At 39.9% G+C, this 22,056-nt stretch overlaps 1 protein-coding gene across 2 annotated transcripts in view; it reads right to left on the bottom strand.

Annotated features, from left to right (window-relative positions):
• SGCD (sarcoglycan delta) overlaps positions 1–22,056 on the bottom strand; it is a 607,252-nt gene that overhangs the window by 424,089 nt on the left and 161,107 nt on the right. The window contains exon 1 of one of the 2 annotated variants that reach the window (XM_040241449.1): positions 5,091–5,413. The exons of the other annotated variant lie outside the window; for it this stretch is intronic. The gene's annotated coding sequence lies outside the window, so the exon portion shown is untranslated. Of the gene's footprint in view, positions 1–5,090; positions 5,414–22,056 lie in introns of those variants that run through there. 2 annotated transcript variants of the gene reach the window in all.

A 22,056-nucleotide genomic window follows, 5' to 3' on the forward strand; every position in this document is an offset into this window, starting at 1 on the left:
TCTTGCTTACAATAACCCTCCACTCCTTGGGTTCACAGATGTATGAAGGTGTCCTGTTCATACAATATTCCCCTGTTAGATGACTGGAATTGAGTTTAGGGAATTTTATTTTTGTCAGGGGGAGGCTGCCTAGACTGTGTTCAGAGAAAGGGTAAAGATAAGGGTGCAGAAAAGACAATGGAGCGAGAAAGATTTTAAGACATTCATAAAGAAATAGTTTGAGAATGAAAAAAAAAGTAGCATGTGAGAGAAAACACTTTACAGGCATCTGATCCCATTTTACAGTTGGAAAAACTGAGACTCAGCTCTTAGTAAACTCAGGACCTATCCCAAGACTTGTGGCCACCACTACTCTTATTCCTTCTCTTCACCTCAGTTCTGCACCAAGGCCTCCTACCACCCTCTAATGTGCCTTAGGAGTATAGCAATGGCCATGGGTTACAAAGTACAGAGATGTCAACGTGGCCCAACCTGCGGAGGCTGGAGATGATAAATAATGCCCCGAGCTGCTTTGCAGTATAGTGAGGTTCTCCATCACTGAATGAACTGGTGGCACATCTGGCTGACATCTGTCAGCAGTACTATAAATAGCACTTGTGTAGTAAACAATGATTTAGGCCCAACAGTGTAAAACAGACTCAGTTCTGAAGACCAATGTCTGGTTGGCTTCAACAGAATAACTTGAGGATTTTTTTAAAAATAGAGGGATTCCTCAACTCGAATCTCAGAAATTTTGATTCAAGAGGTTTTTAAAGACCATGGAACCAGGTGATTTCTGAGGGCCCTCCTACTACTAAGATTCTATTGTTACTTTCTCTGACATAGCTTCCAAAGTATCACCTGTCATTACTAAGCCACACACGTAACAAGTAGTTGACACTAGACTCAGAGTCAAGGGACAAGAAGCATCACCATTGTCTCCAAACACCTGTGCTCTCCCAGGAGGTAACATGTTTTCTAGTCTCAGTGCATACTTCTTTAAAATAGAAGCAAAAGACAGTTGGAAGAGTTCTAAAACTCTTGATCTGGACCTGTGGGCTCCTATTCCACACTCAGAGGGCCTCCACGCATCATAGTACTATACCTGCATGGGAACAGTAGGCACATGACCCAGTTCTGAGTATATTCTGAGACACGAGGAAGTCTGTGTGGGAGGGGATCCCTTCCTGATTAAAGAGGCAAAGGTTCGTGAGAAGTATTTTTCTTCTTCATGCTTTGCCATTTTTGTTCTGACTTGAACATGACATGTGGAGATGAAAAAAAAATGAACAGAAGGAAGCTGTGATCTTTGGAGACACTGCTCAGCTGCCACAACAGTCCTGGACTATCTAGGTGTAATATACATCACATGCACAAAAAGTGAGGTCCTACATGTTCCGACTCTATGAGCAGGGTTTCTATTTCCAGCCAAATGGAGCCTTCACTGATAGAGCACTAAAACTCTTACTTCAAATGAAATTTATTGCAAAACCCCAATATATATAAACAAATAAAAGTGGCTATACTGTTTAGAAAAATGGATGGGGTGTTTCCAGAGCCATTCCCTCTGAAATTCCTGCAGAGTTTCCTCCATGGAACCAGAATTGGTCAAAATCATTACTTCTCAAGGTAGAGTCTCCAAGACCCAGGGATTCTCAGATTTTCTCCAGACTCAGAGAGTTTTTTGCCAAATTTGTACTTGTGTTTTCCTGTCTCATTTCTTTGATGTGCTTATTTTATTTTTTTCAACTTTATCCTCGGAAATGCAGATCCAAGTCATGACCAGTGGCTACTGCTTGCGGTTTTGGTGTGTGCATTTGTATTCGGTGTACAGTCATTTGGCAACAAGTGATTTGATTCCAACTGTCGTGACTAGAGAAAGGAGTAGAGTGTGATATAACACAAAATGACATATTCCTTCAAGGGGCACATCAAAGGATATCTTGACATGCAAATGAAGGTACATTTGAAGAGAAAAAAAGTCATGGAAGAAGCAAGTACCTATCCAGGATATGAGTATGAGTGTCTGGAATTAGAATCTTTAGTTCCATGTTCATGGTGTAAACCTTATTAAATTCTAGTAAAGGATCCTCTAGGCTTCCCAGGGGACACCAGTGGAAAAGAATCTGCCTGCCAATGCAGGAGATACAAGAGATGTGGGTTCGATCCCTGGGTCAGGAAGTTTCCCTGAATAGGAAATGGCAATCCACTCCCATATTTTTGCCTGGAAAAGTCCATGGACAGAGGAGACTGGGAGGCTACAGTCCATGGTGTTGCAAAGAGTCTGATAAGACTTATGCTCACACTAAAACACCCTCTATATTAAGAAACCAATGTTGATAACCTGAATATTGTTAGATACTTTTCTCTGTATTTAATTCATATATTTATTTTAGTGTTATGGATGGTTAAAAATTATTAAAATAAAGAGGTAATATCTAAGTGAGTATTTTGGGGTTTGTACATGTTTAAATAACAGTATGATTAAAACAGTGGGAGCATGGACTTTCTCCTGCCCTGTTAAAAGGGGTCTTTATATCACTGAAGTTCAGATTCTGGACTACAGGATGTTAAGCCTTAATCCTTTCCAGATGGTCAATTCCATAATTCCATGAACTTTCTCAACTTATAGAATATTAAATACTTTCACCAACAATGTGGCACATGCCCTTGGAGATGTTTTTAAAATAAAAAAAGAGATAAAATTAAATTCACGAATTTCAGTAAAGCATATGTATCCTTCTATTAATATATTCCTTTTCAAAAGTTTGTCTTAAGGATGAAGCATCCAAGGGCAGGCCTTGAAACGAGCTCTGCCCACTGCCACCCCTCCTCCATCTCCACCTGGCCCCTTCACTCATCACTCCCAGCAGAAATATCTCTGGACGGAACAAATATAGGTTAAAAATAAGGCCTTAAGAGCCTGCTCCCTCCTCACTTAGGAAATCTGAACCCTTGGGCAATGCCATTCTTACAAAATGTGTTTTCTGATTACTTCCATAAGGCAGAGCATGGTGGACCGACCATGGGCTCTTCTACTGTGAACATGGTAAAACAATTCTGCCCACCAAGGCCATGGTTTAGCTGCACATTTCAAGCTGAACCAATCAGGGCCCACTGGGCTTTGCTGTTCTAGCATGTACGTTGCACCCCTGCACATGGATCTCCTTCCACCCAGCTGGCATTGTGGCCACTCCTCCCTCCCTGTAGTTTCTACCTCTGCCATACATTTCTTCACCTCTACCCGCTTCACCCTTCCTTTTTTTTTTTTTTTTTCCAATGTAGGGCAGCTGGATTTCCACCTCCCGTACTTCTAAAAGAGGGAAACTATAGAGTTTCTTCCAAGTTCCAGGCAATGTTGTGCTCAGCCCTGCAACGTGAAGTTGTTATTTCATGCCTGTTCAGCTCAACATGCGCTAAATTTAGAGGAGCATGACACTAGAGCTCCAGAGTCTCCTTTTTCACAGGCAGTGTGTTTGGCTGTGGTTCACATTGGTTCCCAATCTGTCTTGGCATCTTACTCGCTCCATAGGCAACCCAAGTGTAGTCACTGTCTATCCTATCTTCTTCCCCCTTTTTGGAATTATTCCAAACTCTCTTCACTCCAACCCAAGCCGAGCCAACCCAAAGATGACATCCATGAAGAAAATATTTGTGTGCCATTTCTCAGAATAAGAATTCCTGCTGCCAGTCATTTCCTAATTCCCTCCTCCATGTGCAGACTGTAGAGAAAATAACATTGCCAACTGAGAGGGCTGACTTGCCACGGACAAAACACAATGCCTGCACATGCATCCCAGGTCTTATGCAGACAGATATGAACAAGTCCAGCCCCGCACTCTTTACTCACCCACTAATCTCTCTGCTATCAGATACTTGTTGAGATACTTTAGAGTAAAAGTAAACACGAACCTTATTGAGGTCCACCCTAAGATATCTAGCTACTCTTCTGCTTTTCATAAAGCAGCCACAAATCCATTCATTCATCTATTTCTCCAACTATACTCCTGGCCAAGCCCCTTTTGGAAAACACCATTGTTGTCACTCATGGCTCTGCCAGAAATCACAGAGCTCTAGTGAGATTTGGTCCAGCTCTTTCAGAACTGAACCACTTCCTGAAATGCATTTATATTATATTTTGCATTTTCTAAATGCTAAATGTAGGATAAGGTATAGCTTTTGTGGAGGAGGGGTAAAAATCAGTTGCATTATAATTGATATCTATGAAAAATAATTATCTAAAATTTGTTATTTTTAAAAGCACTCTCTTCAGTAAGGTGCAAAATAGAATAAATTAAATAAAATTCACACGGTTACATGTCTATCTTTTAATTGATTTTGAGTAAATTACTGCCTTCTACGACTCTATAGTTATCTATACGTCATAAAATACAGAAGTATTTTTTATTGGAGTATAATTGCTTCACAACATTGTTACAGAAGTATTTTCTGAGAGAACTGCCAGATACTTCTGCAACTCAGAAAAACTGAAAATTATTATAGAAACAGAATTATACATGTTGATCCAGCCTATTTCTAAGCAAATATATCACTGAGCTCCTAATGACAGTCAAAATCCCACATGATAATAAAAGATGCCAGGATCTCATACGCACATTTTCTGTTCCTACACCCTGAAAGTGTAATCCAAAATAGAAACTTCAAACCCCGATTCCCTCTAAAATGAAAGCCATTTTCTGCTATAAATGCCCCTCTCCAAACTCTCATGAAGCGAAGAACACAGACAGTCTCATCTAAAATTATCTTCCCTGTCAGTGAACTGTCCTTTCTCGTAGAAAAGTTACAGAAGGTTGGAACAGGGTGACAACTCATGAGTTCACAGACTTTTCTTTTTCACAGTGGTGTTGCCAGTTCAATCCTAACTTTTCAAAGCGTCTCTGCCCTGCTGAAAACCACATTTTGGAAGGGCCTGGGGGAGAAGGAAAGATTACATCCCCACACCAGATGTTTAAGTGATGAAGTTCTAACTTGTTCCCACACATACACACCCCCCTCCCACCAACCACAAAAACTCCGAGTACTTCCAAACAATCAGCAGGTAAGAAAGTGAAGAGAAAGCGTGGAAATGCAAGGACCGAACAGTCCCCTACCTCTCCTCTGCTTCACAGAGCTGCTGCTGAGTCCCACACAATCCAGGCGTGTGTGGAGCGGCTGGAAGGAGGCAGCCACTCGGCCTGCCGAGGGTGAGCAGGCCCAGCCTGCGTTCAGAAGCTGCCCCAGTCAGATTTTCCAACTGCAGAATTGCAGCCAAGTCCCTGCCCATGCCTGAAGAATTTCCTGAACAGCATTCCCGTTCTTTTTCTGACTGCTTTGAAACCGTACTCTGTACTTCAATACAGCTTTGTCAGGCCAACTCCCAGCTACTGGGCTGTCTCCAGCTCTCAATGGGAAACACATGTGTCAAGCACAGACGCGCTCCCCTGCCCCAGTGCCCATGTGTCTGCTGGGCTCACACAACCACAAAGGCAAGGGCTTCTAGAGCCAATGCTGATTTCTCAGCCATTCTCCACACGGCCTCTGCTCTGGGGTGCTAGAAGCGGGAGCTGAGTCTCCTCTTGCTGCCGCCCCATGCCGCCTCTTTTCAACTTTCTCCTTCCTCTCACAATCCCCAGCTGATGACCCATGTTAGCTCCGCTAACTCCCCGACTCTTGCCAGTCCTGATTATAAGCCTATTACAACTGAGAGATGGGAATTCTGATTTGATCTCCCTACCTGCCATTGCCTCTGTCTTTGCTCAACATTTCAACTGTTGGAGGGGGAACAATATTCTTAGCATTTTCAGACTGGGTCGGTACTTCTGAGATGTTCCCTCAACCTGCTGTGTCATCTTTTACTGATGCCACTATAAATAATGCAATTATTGTTCAGGCACTCTTGTGGCTCTCTGCTCTATAAGATGCTGGTCTGAAAATGTAACATTTGCATGCTGGTTGAATAGGTGTTGTGTAATGCAGACTGTGTAATATTTTCTATAACGAAGTAGAAGGGAGAAAAAAAAATGTACCTTTTATTAGGATGTGTCCTAATTCTCTGCACCTGTGATTATTTCTGGATGGCACTCCATCAATGTCTTAGGTACATTCTCCTGGACCCTGTGGTCTACCTTTCCATAAAACACTAAAGGAAATTTCTAAAGATATGAAGAGGACACCCCTCTTCTCCCACACTGAAAACCCCTTATCTAAAAAGCCAAAGCTAATCTGTCAAAAGTAACATTGTAGAATAAGGTGATTTAAAGAGAAAGCCTCATTTATTCTGAGCTTCTTTTTCTTTTCTTTTTTTTGGGGTACGAATATTGTACTTCAAAATCATATCCCACTAGCAACTTATTTTGAAGAACTGGCTTGCCAGATTTTAAAAGTGCTGTGTGTTCCTGAGGGGCTGTTGTGAATAATAGACTTGGAGTGATCTCGGGTTTAGCATTAAACTGCAATGGGTTCTTTCAGGAGGATTCGACTTTTGCCTTGGGAAGCAGTGTCTGTGGAGGATGGGGTGGGGAAGGAGCGTGTGTACCTCTAAGGTGAATTATAGAATTATAGAATCAGAGAACTTCAGAGGAGGAGGGAACCCCAGAGATGATCTGATACAAACTGTATCAACCCTTCATTTTGCAAAGGGAGTTGGAGGTCCACATGATGAAATGACTTGTCCAGAGGTGCAAAGACTCTTAATGTTATAACTGAGGCCAGAAAGTAGGATTTGGGTGAATTTTCCATGTGTTTTCTCTATCCTAGCATCATTTGGGAAAGGCAGGATCATCTAACCTTCACAAGAGAAGGCTTATAATCTGATGGCCTGGATCTAACCTTAGCTCTGTCTCTTAAAGGCTGTGAATCCTGATTAGTTTGCTTGACTTTTCTGGGCCTCAGTTTTCTCATCTGTAAAATGGGGATAACAACAGACTCTACCTTACAGAATTATTAGAATTTGATGAGATAATTCATGCAAACTGTCTAACTTTTCCTTTTGTTGAATTGAGCAAAAACCAGACTCTTTCTCTCACTGAAAAGCAAAATTTTACTCTCACATTTAGTTTGAGTTCCTAGAATCAACTATCTGATTGGCTAATTAACTTTTCTGCCAACAACCCTTTACATAATAGGGGTCTACCACCTTAAGCATAGACAAGCGCCCTAATGCTGTACTGGAACATTAACCAACCACATGACTACTTTTCATTTATTCTCTACACATAACACTGAAGTCTTTCTTCAAGATTAACTCACAGGCAAGGTAAACAGTGAGACCAAATTTGCAGTCAGTTATACGAGGCTGAACAAAGTGCTATTTGCAGAGAACTGGACCTTCTCTCCAAACCTTAAGAGCTCAAGATTACCATTCTAAAAATAGAAGACCATTAACAATTGCAATTCCCATGTTTGGCAATGGGCAATGCTCTAAATTAACAGCAGCAACTACAAAATAAAATCCCCTAAGTCAAGGAAGAAATCCTACTGAGGAAATGGTGACTACAAATTCTGAAGTATCCAATTTCTGTCTGGGGTTCTAGAGCCTTTGTTTTGAAAGAAATCATAGCAAGTGGTTCATGAACTTATTAATCATGTCGAGGGGCCCAACTTCTTTTGGGGAAAAAAAGAGGTAGGGTAGTTCTTAATTTTAAAATAAAACAATGGCAAAACAAAAGCAAAAATCATAAAACAACTGGAAAAACCAAGGTCAGACTTCATACAAAGGCAGAAAATGATGATTTAATCCAAAGGACGCTGCTTTGAGACACACAATGTCTCTCCACAGACTAACTACCTGGCTCCTTTCAACTTGTCTATTTGAAGAGGGATAACTCACTATGAGACACCATCCATTACTACGAGCTGGAAAATTCTAAAAAGTTACTTACCTTTTCTAATGTTAAGAAAAAGTATCCAAAACTTGAATTATCAGACCAGCAAGTGGTCACATTCTGTCAAACTCATATGTGGCAGTTGTTTAACATGCCCTCTTTAATTATTTAATGGAAATGTGCTTTGTTTGATACATTGCTGACAACTGAATAAAGATCCCAAACATCACCTGAAGGGAGCTTTTAAAATAACTAGAGCTAGGAGCCATGAAATTAAAAGACACTTACTCCTTGGAAGAAAAGTTATGACCAACCTAGATAGCATATTCAAAAGCAGAGACATTACTTTGCCGACTAAGGTCCCTCTAGTCAAGGCTATGATTTTTCCAGTAGTCATGTATAAATGTGAGAGTTGGACTGTGAAGAAAGCTGAGCGCTGAAGAATTGATGCTTTTGAACTGTGGTGGTGGAGAAGACTCTTGAGGGTCCCTTGGACTGCAAGGAGATCGAACCAATCCATTCTGAAGGAGATCAGCCCTGGGATTTCTTTGGAAGGAATGATGCTAAAGCTGAGACTCCAGTACTTTGGCCACCTCATGTGAAGAGTTGACTCATTGGAAAAGACTCTGATGCTGGGAGGGATTGGGGGCAGGAGGAGAAGGGGACGACAGAGGATGAGATGGCTGGATGGCATCACGGATTCGATGGACATGAGTCTGCGTGAACTCCAGGAGTTGGTGATGGACAGGGAGGCCTGGCATGCTGCGATTCATGGGGTTGCAGAGAGTCGGACATGACTGAGCAACTGAACTGAACTGAACTGAGGAGCCCAAAATCAAATAGATTTTGATTCTATGGGAATGGGATAGGAACCAGGTAATAGTATTTTGTTTTGAGCTCCACACCACCCACAAAATGATTTGGCCAAAACCAAAATGATTTTAGTATGAGCCAGACCTAAGAATCACTAAGGTACAGTGGTAGGCTAACTTTTCCAACATAAACCTAATTGTGCCACTCTGTGCACTCAAATCCTCAGACGGCTTGCCATGGCTTGAAAGGGGAAAACGGTCGCCATCACTAAGACTTGAAAGGCCTGGCTTGATCTGGGCCCTTGTCTACATCTTCAGTCTCATCTGCTGTCAGTCTCCCTCTTCTTCCAGTGCTTCAAAGAAATCATCGATCTTTCTACTTGAAAATCTTTAAAAAAAAAAAAAAAAGCTACTCTCTCCTGAAAATACAGCTCCACTCTTATGTTTTCTTCTACTTAACTACTATTCTATCTTTAAATTCATATTCTGTTATTACTTTCTCTAGGATTCAGGTATCTGAACCCCAGAACTAAAACTCCCCTGTTATATACATCCCCAAACTTGCACTCATAGATGTGATTATGTATTTATTTGTATTTTTTTAAATCATGTCAATCTTTCCTGCTAAAAAATAAATACTCTCCTTCAGGCCTGAAACTAGCCTTGCTTTCTCTCTACTGTATCCTAGTTCTGTGCATACTGCATAGCTTTTAGGAACTGTACAATAGATATTTTCAAGTAAGTGAATGCAGTTTTTTAATCCAAATCAGGAATATGCATCTAACTCCATTGTTTTTTAAATCTCAAATTTTCAAACTTCATTTAATTCTTCTGACAGGTTAAATTATTATATTATATTGTACTCAGAATACTGAGTTTTTCTATAAGGTGTAAATATTTTTAAAAACTAATAAGCCATCCACATGTTTATCTAAAAGACTGTGAGAAATTATCAAGTCAAGTGCCTGACAAAGCCCTTAAGGCCTCAGGTACAGGTACAGTTACCATGCCCAAGCTTGTACTGCTTGCTAAATGATAGGCCAATAAAAGCAGAGATGAAGTATTAGAGAAATGAACACTGGCTTCATTCAGAAAGCCAGCATACCAAGAAGATGATGGACTAGTGTCCCAGAAAACCATCCTACCAAGAAAGTTGTGTACACATATAAAATCGAATATTACTCAGCCATAAAAAGGAATGCATTTGACTCAGTTCTAATAAGATAGATGAACCTAAAACCTATTATACAGAGTGAAGTAAGCCAGAAAGAGAGAAGCGAGTATCGTGTACAGGATATAGAAAGATGGCGCTGATGAGCCGATCTGCAGGGCAGCAGTGGAGATGCAGACAGAGAGAACAGGCTTGCGGACACAGCGGGGGAAGGAGAAGGTGGGGCGAATTGAGAGAGCAGCCTGGACACGCATGCACTACCATACGAAAAATTAGCCAGTAGAAATGTGTTGTATGGTGCAGGAAACTCAAAAACAGCCCTCTGTGACAACTTAGATGCGTGGGATGGGTGGGAGGGAGGTTTCAAGAGGAAGGGACATAACATACACCTCTGGCTGATTTCATGTTGATATATGGCAGAACCCAACACAATACTGTAAAGCAATTATCCCTCCAATTAAAAATAATTAAAAAAAAAACAGAATGTACTCCAAGGGGGAAAAAAAAAAGTAGAATTCAAACTTCCTTGACATTAAAAAGGAAGGGGGTATGGCTGGGTGTTGCAAATTTTTGGTGGCAGAATTCCTTGTGTTTGCTGCCATCCTCTTAGGTCTGGTCACATTATTCCTCCAAACCTCCTACAAGACAAAGGTTATGCCCTGTCCTACAACTTTCTGTCTCTATTGTAATGGAAAAATAATATATCTTTAAAGGTCAGAGCCTTGAAAATGGGCTCTTCTGTGTATTACAGGCTTCAGGCAACATTCTTCTACAAAGGCACAAAGCCAGCATGACGAAGCACAGGCAACAGAGCACACGTGCTAAGTCACTTCAGTCACCTCCAACCCTGTGCGACCCCATGGCCTGTAGCCCACCAGCTTCCTCTGTCCATGGGATTCTCCAGGCAAGAACACTAGAGTGGGTTGCCATTTCCTTCTCCAACAGAGCGTAAAAGTTAGAGCTAAATGAATATATACAATATGCAGTCAGGTTTGGTCTTCTCTGTTGCAGTAGCATGCTTGTGATTATTGAGTAGAGGATCTGCTGTGCCAGTTACTTGAGAGGCAGGCTGAGTGGAGATGAAGTCATATAGAGGCACAAAGTACTTAAGGCACAAGTCAGAAGAGAGGCATTGGCCAGGACCCTTTTGGTTACAGCAGTCAAATCAGCCTTTATGAAAAAAGCTGAAGTTCCCAAATCATACTACTCTAACCCCAAGTGGATCTTAAGGTGGGATGGAATGTAGCAGTTAAAATATAACCAAGGCTCTATCTTCTTGTCTGGACTTCATTCTCAGTTTTGCTTGCTCCACTGGGCAGTAGGATGTCCACAGGTGGTCCCAAACTCATCGTCACAGGGCAAATAAAAGATATTTTTCAGAAAGGATGTTAGGTATGTCAGTTTGAACCAGAAGGTTACCCCTGAACAAACCTCTATGGCAAGGGGTTTGAGACCTGGGTTGTGAAGATCCCGTGGAGGATGGCATGGCAATCCACTCTTGTATTCTTGCCTGGAGCAGCCCCATGGACAGAGGAGGGTGGTGGGCTACAGTCCATTTGGTCGCAAAGAGTGGGACACAACTGAGTGACTAAGCACAGCACAGCACTGAGACTCTGTGTGGTCCATATGTGGCTTATGTGGCAACCCTGGCAACCAAAGGGAAGGAATCAGCTCCATCGCCAACATATGAACTAGTAGGCTAGTTGGGAAAGTCAGGAAGCTCCCCTGAAGAAGGGAATGGCTAATCACTCCAGTATTCCTTTCTGAAGAATTCCATGGACAGAAGAGCCTGGAGGGCTACAGTCCGTGGGATTGCAGAGTGAGACACGACTGAACAACTACCACTTTCACTTTCACAGCAGTCAAACAAAAGTATGGTGTAAACTATGATGATATGGCACTAAAACATATTCATAATCTTGCCAAGGGAAGGTTCTTTAAGAAGGATGAAGAGGAAATATTTTAACCAAAGGACAGAAAAAGTATTTTCTATGTACAGGCCCAGAGCAGCTGAATTAGAGTTAAACTAATGGCAGACAATTGGAACAATAACATTATACCAGCCTTTCATTTAAGGGCTCACTTCACAAATAATACCTGATGGGGAATGATACTCACTCTGCTTTGGCTCTTCAAAACAGGCAGAGCAAATCCAATCCTGCTTTTCAGTGGTCAAGGGCAAAATTATCTGATTGACTTTGAAGAGACTTTTTTTCATGGAGGGAATCTGGACCAGAAAGTTTGGCTGAGAGACAAATCAGTGACCCACAGTTTTCAGAATATCTCCACTAGCCAGAGATAATGTCTAAGCTGAAGTCATTTTCTGTTTTGGAAATTCAAATGTATAGTACACAGCAAAGGATTCTCAAGTTAATCATTACTCTGAAGAGGAATTGACACATTTGGTCATTTAATGTGATGAGTAATGAAACACATTAAAATACATATTTTCTAAAGAAGTTAATTAAACAGTGAAAAGCAAATACTGGTATAGATGATTCCATTCATTCTTTCATTTTAAGCACAAAACATTGATCAAGTCTTTCAAATTTCATTTTGGTCCACAATTTCTCATTGTATTACAGCTTGTTGAAAGTAAAACTCTTGAAATATCACATTTTTATTTGGAAATAAAATTTATGGATCAATAAAAATGGGCCTGATGCCATGATATGCATTTCATGCTATGCAGAAATAAATAAAACCTGTACTTGAAAAACTGATAGCATCACTCATCTTTATTTTTACAGTCACATCAGTGCTCAATGATACAAAACATAACACTGGATTCAGGAATCCCAAACTAATTATAAGCTTTCTGAATGACTATTTCTGCTTCAAAGCAAAGGCCAAGCCTTAAAATTCAACCCCCAAAACCGGCACATGTACACACACACACACACACACACACCCCAAAAACTGCCAAGGAAAGAAAATATATTTCAAGTCATTTCCTCTTTAAAAGGAGCTCATTCATATATGTGAAAGAGATATAATTGAGCAAATCCACCAGTACCATGAGTGAGTGAAAGTCACTCAGCCATGTCCAGCTCTTTGCAACCCTATGGATTATACAGTCCATGGAATTCGCTAGGCCAGAATACTGAAGTGGGTGGCCTTTCCCTTCTCCAGGGGATCTTCCCAACCCAGGGATCAAACCCAGGTCTCCCGCATTGCAGGTGAATTCTTTACCATGTGAGACACAATGGTGTATGGCATATAATAGTTGCTTAATAAACATTTAGCATTTTATTAATAATGAACAGTGCTGTTAATAAGAAATATTTCATCATTGCCAGCCAAACAGAAGCTGAGGAAGTCTGTCACCACTGAACCTGCCTTATAAGAAATATTGGAGGTTTCTAGGTGAAATGAAAGAAGCCTACTTAAGATTAAAAATTAAAAGTATAAAAATTACTGGTAAAGATAAATATACAGTCAAATTCAGAATATTCTAATACTGAAATGGTGGTACATAAATCTTTTTAACTCTGGTTTCAAAGTTAAAATACAAATGCATTAAAAACTACAACTATAGTAATTTGTTAATGGATAAAACAATATTGAAAATGTAAAGTATGACATGAAAACAATGAAATTGGGCAAGAGAAAACTAAATGTGTAGAGTGATTTTGTATGCAATTAAAGTTAAGTAGTTATCAGCTTAAAATATTTTGCAATTGTAACATGTTTTATGTAACCTTCATGATAACCACAAAATAAAAAACATGAAGGGCTCCAGGCTGAAAGTGAAGGGATGTGAAAAGATAGTTGATGCAAATGGTAATCAAAAGACAGCTGAAGCAACTATATTCATATCAGACAAAATGGACTTTCAGTCAAAATCCATGACAGGAGACAAAAAGGTCATTGTATAATGATAAACAGGACTATTCATCAATAGGATATAACAGTTGTAAATATCTATACTCATCACTGGAATATTTAAATATACAGAGCTAGTATTAACACAACTCAACAGAGAAATAGGCAGCACTATAATAATAGGGGGCTTCAATAACCCACTTTCAACAATGACTAAATCCCTCAGACCAAAAAAAAAATTCAGCAAAAAAAAAAAGGAGTTTTGAAAAACATTACAGACCAAATGGCCCTAACAGACATACAGAGAACATTCCATACAAGAGTATCGGAATACATATATTTCTCATGTGTACACAGCACAGTGTCAGGGTAAGGCAGATATTGGGCCACAAAGCAAGTCTTAGCAAATTTAAGACTGAAACCATACCAAGGATTTTTTTTTTTTCTGAGCATAATGTTATGAAATTAAAAATCAATAATAGGAAAAAAGCTGAAAAATTCACTAATATTCTTTAATAACCAGTGGGTCAAAAAAGGAAACAAAAGGGAAATCAAAAAGCAATTTAAGACAAACAACAATGAAACACAACACACTAAAACTTATGGAATGTGGCAAGACAGCTCTAAGAGGAAAAATTACAGTGATAAAGGGAAAAAAAATCTGAAGTAAACAACCTAACTTTATACCCAAGTTACCAGAAAAAGAACAAACTAAGCCTAAAGTTAATAGAAGAAGGTAAATAAAAATGATCAGGAAAGAAATAAAGGAAAGAGAGAGCAGAAAAACAGAAAAGAACAACAAATTAAGAGTTTCTGTTTATGATAAACACAATTGACAAATCCACTGCTACACTAACAAAGAAAAAAAAAGAGACACAAATAAAATTATAAACCAAAGAGGATACAACTTATACCACAGATATACAAAGGATCAAAGGAGACTACTATGAATAATTATATGCCAAAAATTTGACAGCCTAGAAGAGATAAATAATTCCTAGAAAGATACAATCTACCAAGACTGAATCATGAAGAAAGAGGAAATCTGAACAAAATAATTACTAGTAAGAAGACTGAAGCAAGAAATCAAAAACCTTGAACAAAGGAAAGTCCAGGACCCGATGGCTTCAGGGGTGAATTCTACCAAGCAGTCAGAGAAGAATGAATGTCAGTCCTTTCCAAACAATTGAAGAGGAGGAAACAATTCCAAATGCATTTTACAAAGCTAGCATATCAAAAACAAATAAGGACACTACAGGAAAATTACAGCCCAATACCCCTGACAATGGCTTCCCAGATGGCACTAGTGGTAAAAGAACCCATCTGCCAGTGCAGGAGACATAGAGACACAGTGTCGATCCCTAGGTTGGGAAGATCCCCTGGAGGAGGACATGGCAACCCCCTGCCCTATTCTTGCCAGAGAATTCCATGGACAACGGATCCTAGTGGGCTATCCTCCAGAGGGTCACAGAGAGTCAGGCACGACTTAAAGCAACTTAGCACACACACACTCATCACTGAAAAACACAGATGTGAAAATTCTCAACAAAACACTAGCAAACTGAACTTAAGAGCACATCAAAAGGATAATACATCAGGATTAAGAAGAATTCAACAATGGATGTAAGAATACCTTGACATACGCAAATAAATGAAAGCTATGCACCACTTTAACAAAAAGAAGGGCAAAAAACATAATAATCTCAACAGATACAGGGGGAAAAAGCATTCGATGAAAATTTAACATGTTTTCATGATCAAAACTCCCAACAAACTAGGCAGAGGAGAAGGGATGTAAAGGACCTACCTCCACTTAATAAAGACCATATAAGACAAATCTTCAGGAAGCATCACACTCAACAGTGAAAAGCTAGGTTGTGCATAAGTCCACTTCAGTGTATCACTGGAAGTCCTAGTCAGAGCAATCAAGCAAGCAAGACAACCAAAAAGCATGCAGATTGGAAAGGAAGATGTTAATACAGGCATGCAGGTAATGTGATTCTATATAAAGAAAACTCTAAAGAGTTCACCAAAAATTCAGTTAAATTGCAGTATACAAAAATCAGTATATGAAGATCAATTGCATGTACAATACTCTAAAAATTTCAGGCTATGATTCATTGTATCATTTCTTCACTGACTTGGGTGACTTCTGCTGGAAATCACTTTCTGAAATGCAACTATTGTTCCACGATGCATTGTCTGGGTTATCTACTTCTCGCCTTACTTTCTCTTAAGCAATCAGGAGGTCCTTTTTCAGAACCTGTGTACATGCTAGTAAAAGCTAAATGGAAATAGATAAGGCTATTAAAAAATTAAAACATAGGTTCCAAAACAAAATATTACCATTCTAAGTTAAACTTTAATCCTGCCCTTAACAGAGCAAGAACTTATTGACTATCTACTGGAATGGATGGGAGTAGAACACGTCAGTAATTTCAGTGGATCACAGGGTTCAGTGGCAAGGCAATTTTCCCCAATGTTTCCATCTTGATCAGCATCAGGAGTCTTTTAATATCCTGATCCTCATTCTCCTGTAATTAGTGAAAACTGTTAGAACCAACAGACTCTGCGTGAGCTGGCTGAACTACATTATTATTCCATCCTAAAGCAGAATATGGATTGTTGTTCATAGAAATAGACTTCATATAAAACGTACTTAGGCTGTAGCGACATCCTTTACTGCTCACTCCCAAAATCAGGAAGCAGGGAGAAGCCTAACTATTAAATGGATGAGAACAGAAATGCAAAAGTCAGCAAAAAAAAAAGACAGATTGATTACCTGACACGTATAGTCAATTCTAACTATTGTATGTTGGCACATCTAATGAAAGAATGGAACGTATAAAACGTCCTCCATGGATGCAAAAGATGAAAGGAAAATCACAGAAAGGGAAAAAGTGGGCAACATTCACTCAGGCATTGCAAGAGGGAGTTTTAACCTTGGACTCCACTTAAGCAGCTGTTCCATGCAAGGACCAGAGAAAGATACAGTAGATACAACAGATGGGGTTCATCACTCCCAAGGCACTTATGCCCCTCACTGGGAAAACTTTGAGTATCTCTGAGATCACTGACAGGACAGTTGGGCTGACTTAGCCTGATTCTGTTAAATTATTTTTATCAAACTTTTTGTTTGGATTTCAAGTACTTTATCTTTTTCATTGCTTGTGTGCTAAGCTGCTTCAGTCCTGTCTGACTATTTGCGATGCTATGGATAGTAGCCTGCCAAGCTCCTCTGTCCATGGCATTCTCCAGGCAAGAATACTGGAGCGGGTTGCCTTGCTCTCCTCCAGGGGATCGGCCCAAACCAGGAATGGAACGCACATCCCTTACGTCTCCTGCACTGGTATGTGTGCAAGCTAAGTCACTTCAGTCCTGTCTGACTCTATGCGACCCTGTGGACTATTATAGCTTGCCAGGCTCCTCTGTCCATAGGATTCCCCAGGCAAGGATACTGGAGTGGGGTACCATGCCTTCTCCCTACACTGGCAGGCAGGTTCTCTACCACTAGTGCCACCTGGGAAACCCCACCTTTCTCACCTGTTTTTGTTGCTGTTGTTCAGTCGCTCAGTCCTGTCTCTTTGTGACCCCACGGACTGCAGCACACCAGGCTTCCCTGTCCTTCACCATCTCCCAGAGCTTGCTCAAACCCAAGTCCACTGAGTCAGTGATACCGTCCAACCATCTCACCCTCTGTCGTCCACTTCTCCTCCTGCCTTTAATCTTTCCCAGTATCAGGGTCTTTTCTAATGAGTCAGTTCTTTGCCTCAGATGGCCAAAGTACTGGAGCTACAGATTCTGTGTCAGTCCTTCCAATAAATATTCAGGACTGAGTTCCTTTTGGATTGACTGGTTGGATCTCCTTGCAGTCCAAGGGACTCTCAAAAAAAAAAAAAAACACAAAGTTAAAAAGCATCAATTCTTTGGTGCTCAGTTTTCTTTATGGTCCAACTCTCACATCCATACATTACTACTGGAAAAACCACAGATTTAACTGAATAGATCTTTTCAGCAAAGTAATGTCTCTGCTTTTTAATGCGTTGTTTAGGTTTGTCATAGCTTTTCTTCCAAGGAGCAAGCATCTTTTACTTTCATGTCTACAGTCACCGTCTGTGGTGATATTGGAGCACAAGAAAATAAAAAGTCTGTCATTGTTTCCATTGTTTCCCCATCTATTTCCCATGAAGTGATGGGACCGGATGCCATGATCTTAGTTTTCCGAATGTTGAGTTTTAAGCCAGTTTTTTTACTCTCCTCTTTCACCTTCATCAAGTCTCTTTAGTTCCTCTTCACTTTCTGCCATAAGGGTGGTGTCATCTGCATATCTGAGGTTATTGATATTTCTCCCGGCAATCTTGATTCCAGCTTGTGCTTTATCCAGCCTGGCATTCCACATGATGTACTCTGCATATAAGTTAAATAAGCAGGGACAACATATATCTTTGATATATTGCTTTCCTAATTTTAAACTAGTCTGTTGTTCTATGTCCAGTTCTAACTGTTGCTTCTTGACCTGCATATAGGTTTCTCAGGAGGCAGGTAAGGTGGTCTGGTATTCCCGTCTCTTTAAGAATGTTCCACAGTTTGTTGAGATCCACACAGTCAAAGGCTTTAGCTTAGTCAGTGAAGCAGAAGTAGATGTTTATCTGGAATCCTTTTCCTTTTCCTGTGATCCAGCAGATGTTGGCAGTTTGATCATTAGGTTCCTTCTTTGCTATGTAGATCTTCTTAAAGAGAGAGTAGATGTAGCTACCTCTATCCACCCAACACTTTTTGTCACTCTAAATTAAAAAAAAAAAAAAAAACTTATGTCTCTAATGTAGATGTGGATCTCAAGGTTAGTTAGTGTGAGTCTGCCATTGAGATATAAAACCTCTTGCTGAGCTGATATAATCACTTTTGTAGACTGACATGATGAAAGACTCTAGGGAAGGAAACTTGCCCATGAATAGTCACAATAACACCTATAAATTTCCAGACCTAGGGTGCAGAATAATACATTAGCAAGGGTTTATAGCTAGAAGAATGGGTCAATCCTTTTACCACTCCATTTAACACATTTATAAGAAATCATGTGAGCTAAGCTACTTCATTTAATCCTCTCTCACTAAGATATTATTTCACATCAATATTTTATTTTAAAGAAACTGAGATTCTATTATTATATGAGCTCCAGCAGCACTGAAGTTCAGTGTAAAGGGTGAAGTCAAACTCAAGCCTGTAGTAAAATAATCAATATCAATAACATCTCCACTTTTTAGGAGCCTGAGTCAAAATATAAAACATCTCCACATTGAATAAATGTATTGGGGATCCTGGAGATATTTTTGGAATTCACTGTATTTCAAGACTTCACATGAGTACTTTACTTGATTTTGAAATTGTAGCCTTTTAGTGTTAAGGCAGGAACTTGAAGGTATTCTTTATATCCAAGTATGGAAAGTTAAACGAGGGGAAAATTTTGTACTTGCCATTATGTTTGTGATTTGCAGGGGTTAGTATGTCTTTCCTCTGTGTTGCAACTTGACAGATTAAGATTATTATCCTGGTGCTGGTACCTCTTAGCCAGGAAAGCATACTTAAAGTCTCTTATCCTTGAGTCTATGTATGTAAAGGGGGAGAAACAGCAGCCATCTCACAAAACTGCACAAGAGTTAACATAATCTCAATGAAAGTAGTTTTAACATATACAACAGTAGCTAACATTTGCTGAGTGCTTACTAAACTCTTAGGTAGTAAATGCTCAAATATCACCAGACATTACTCAATTCTGCACAAAAAGGATTGTTTTTTTTTAGTCATCCTATCTAAAAACATTTAGAACATCTGGATTATTTGGTAGCAAAAGTCTACTGCCAGTGTGAACCAGCCTACCATTATTTTAACTATTAATAATTTCCTAGTGACTAAATTATTACAATTCCATTTCATTATGATATACTGGATACATTTATATTCTTAAGCTCATTTTTATAGCTATACGTAACAGAACAGGGTCATTCTAGCTTATATTAAGTAAGAAGGTAAATGTATAAAACAGGTAGCTAGTGGGAAGCTGCTGTATAGCACAGGGAGCTCAGCTCATTGCTGTGGTGCTCTAGAAGGATGGGATGAAGGGTGAGAGGAAGGCTTAAAAGATAGGGGATATATGTATACCGATAGCTGATTCACTTTGTTGTACAGCAGAAACCAATACAACATTGTAAAGCGGTTGTAGTCCAATAAAATTTTTTTTAAAAATAAGAAGGTAATAGAAGTAGTGAAATGAAAGTCACTCAGGCATGTCCGACTCTTTGCGACCCCATGGACTATATAGTCCATGGAATTCTCCAGGTCAGAATACTGGAGTGGGTAGCCTTTCCCTTCTCCAGGGCATCTGCCGAACCCAAAACCTAGGTCTCAAACCCATGTCTCCCACATTGCAGGCGAGTTCTTTAGGTAAAGAGCCACCAGGGAAGCCCAAGAAAGTAACATTCAATACTATTCTTCTATGTGTGTTCAGGCGCTCAGTTGTGTCTGACTCTTGTACCGTTTGGACTGTACTAGGCTCCTCTGTCCGTAGGATTTTTCAGGCAAGAATACTTGAGTAGATTGCCATTTCCTCCTCCGGGGGATCTTCCCAACCCAGGGACTGAATCTGTATTTCTTGTGCCTCCTGCATTGCAAGGGGATTCTTTACCCCCTGAGCCTTCGGGGAAGAATATTCAATACCAGTTCTTCTATAGCTCTTCCTTTAATACCAGCTGGATCCAGGACTCCAATGTCATGCAGCTGGGTTTTAGCCATCACTTTCTGTCTCTCTGCCTCCTCTTAGTCCCTCAACACAGTATTTGCCTCTGTGTTCAGATAAACTATTTAAAGCTTCCATTTCTCTTACAGATTCCTAACAGGAATTAAAAGGCACTGGATGATCTCCATCTTATACCTTCTGCATGACATTCTGGAAACAGTTTACAGGTCCCTTCTTATATGAAGAGTTCTCTTTGTCCATTTTCCTCTGGATCCAGCTCTATCTTAAGCCTTCTGTCACATGCTCCACAAAATTCTTAGAATTGTTTCTTGTCACACGACTTGCCATTTTTTATCATTACTGCTCATTCAACCTGTGAATGTTCATCTAGATTGTCAGCCCTTGAGGACAAGCATTGCGTGTCTGTTCACTCATTGTAGCCAGAGCCACGCCCCCACTTGGGGCAGAGTAGATACTACAGTCATTGCTGGACAGAGGAAGGAGGAAGATGAGAAAGGCAGTACCAAAAGTCATACCAGAAAATTCTAGTGGTAGAGACAGTACTTGTGAATTGAAGCACTTAAAACAAAACAATATTTATAATGTGGTTCACAAGTTGGATTCACAAAATTTAATCTTAAAAATGTTAACCTGTGCTCTGCTTAAATACTTAAAGTGCTTATTGACCAATGTAACTTCCATTTAAAGCTTACTCTCAGGCTTAGTCTTTGTAGACTGTTTCAGGAGATAGAAACTTTTAAACTGCTATGTTAACTAATACCTTGAATATCACATCCTAGAAGTTCAATCAAAATAAATTCCTCAAAATTAATTATCTTCCACAAGACTTAGCCTTCTGTTTGCTTAATATGTATTTTTGACTAAACTGGATTTTTTCTTAAAAACTCTTTGTTGTAACTAATTACGGGAAACTTGAGACATCACATCACTAACTCAATGATTCAGTTCAGTTCAGTTCAGTCACTCAGTCGTGTCCGACTCTTTGCGACCCCATGAATCGCAGCACGCCAGGCCTCCCTGTCCATCACCAACTCCTGGAGTTCACTCAGACTCACGTCCATGGAGTCCGTGATGCCATCCAGCCATCTCATCCTCTGTCGTCCCCTTCTCCTCCTGCCCCCAATCCCTCCCAGCATCAGAGTCTTTTCCAATGAGTCAACTCTTTGCATGAGGTGGCCAGAGTACTGGAGTTTCAGCTTTAGCACCACTCCTTCCAAAGAAATCTGAACTGCAATTTCTGGAGAGTTTCAGAAAATGTTAAATAAACTTCTCAGGATGTACAAAAAGACAATGTTAGATTAGACACCTAAATATTTAATAGAAAAATATCAGAATGCCATGGGCTGTGCTATATTTCTTGTGTACATTTTCAAAGATGCCAAATTGAACAGCATTTACAAATTCAATAAAGAGCTGTATTAGCAGAGAAAATATGCATTTGAACATGAAGTGTGCATTTAGAAATAGAAAAACTATTCTTGGGACTTATTAAATGGAGATAGCTACTACCCTCACAGTCTATGTTCCCAGTACCCTAAAATGGTATTAGCCAACTGTACTCATCACTGAAATAACAACATCCAGCAGCCCTTAAGACTCAAGTAGCTTCACTACTTCAAATCTGATTGCTCACAGCCATTCTGAGGTACTCTGAGGAACTTCAGGAAACTTGATCTTAAAGGATATTACGTT

This window comes from Oryx dammah, unplaced genomic scaffold (genome assembly GCF_014754425.2).
Source record: "Oryx dammah isolate SB20612 unplaced genomic scaffold, SCBI_Odam_1.1 HiC_scaffold_5, whole genome shotgun sequence".
Classification (NCBI taxonomy): Eukaryota; Metazoa; Chordata; class Mammalia; order Artiodactyla; family Bovidae; genus Oryx; species Oryx dammah.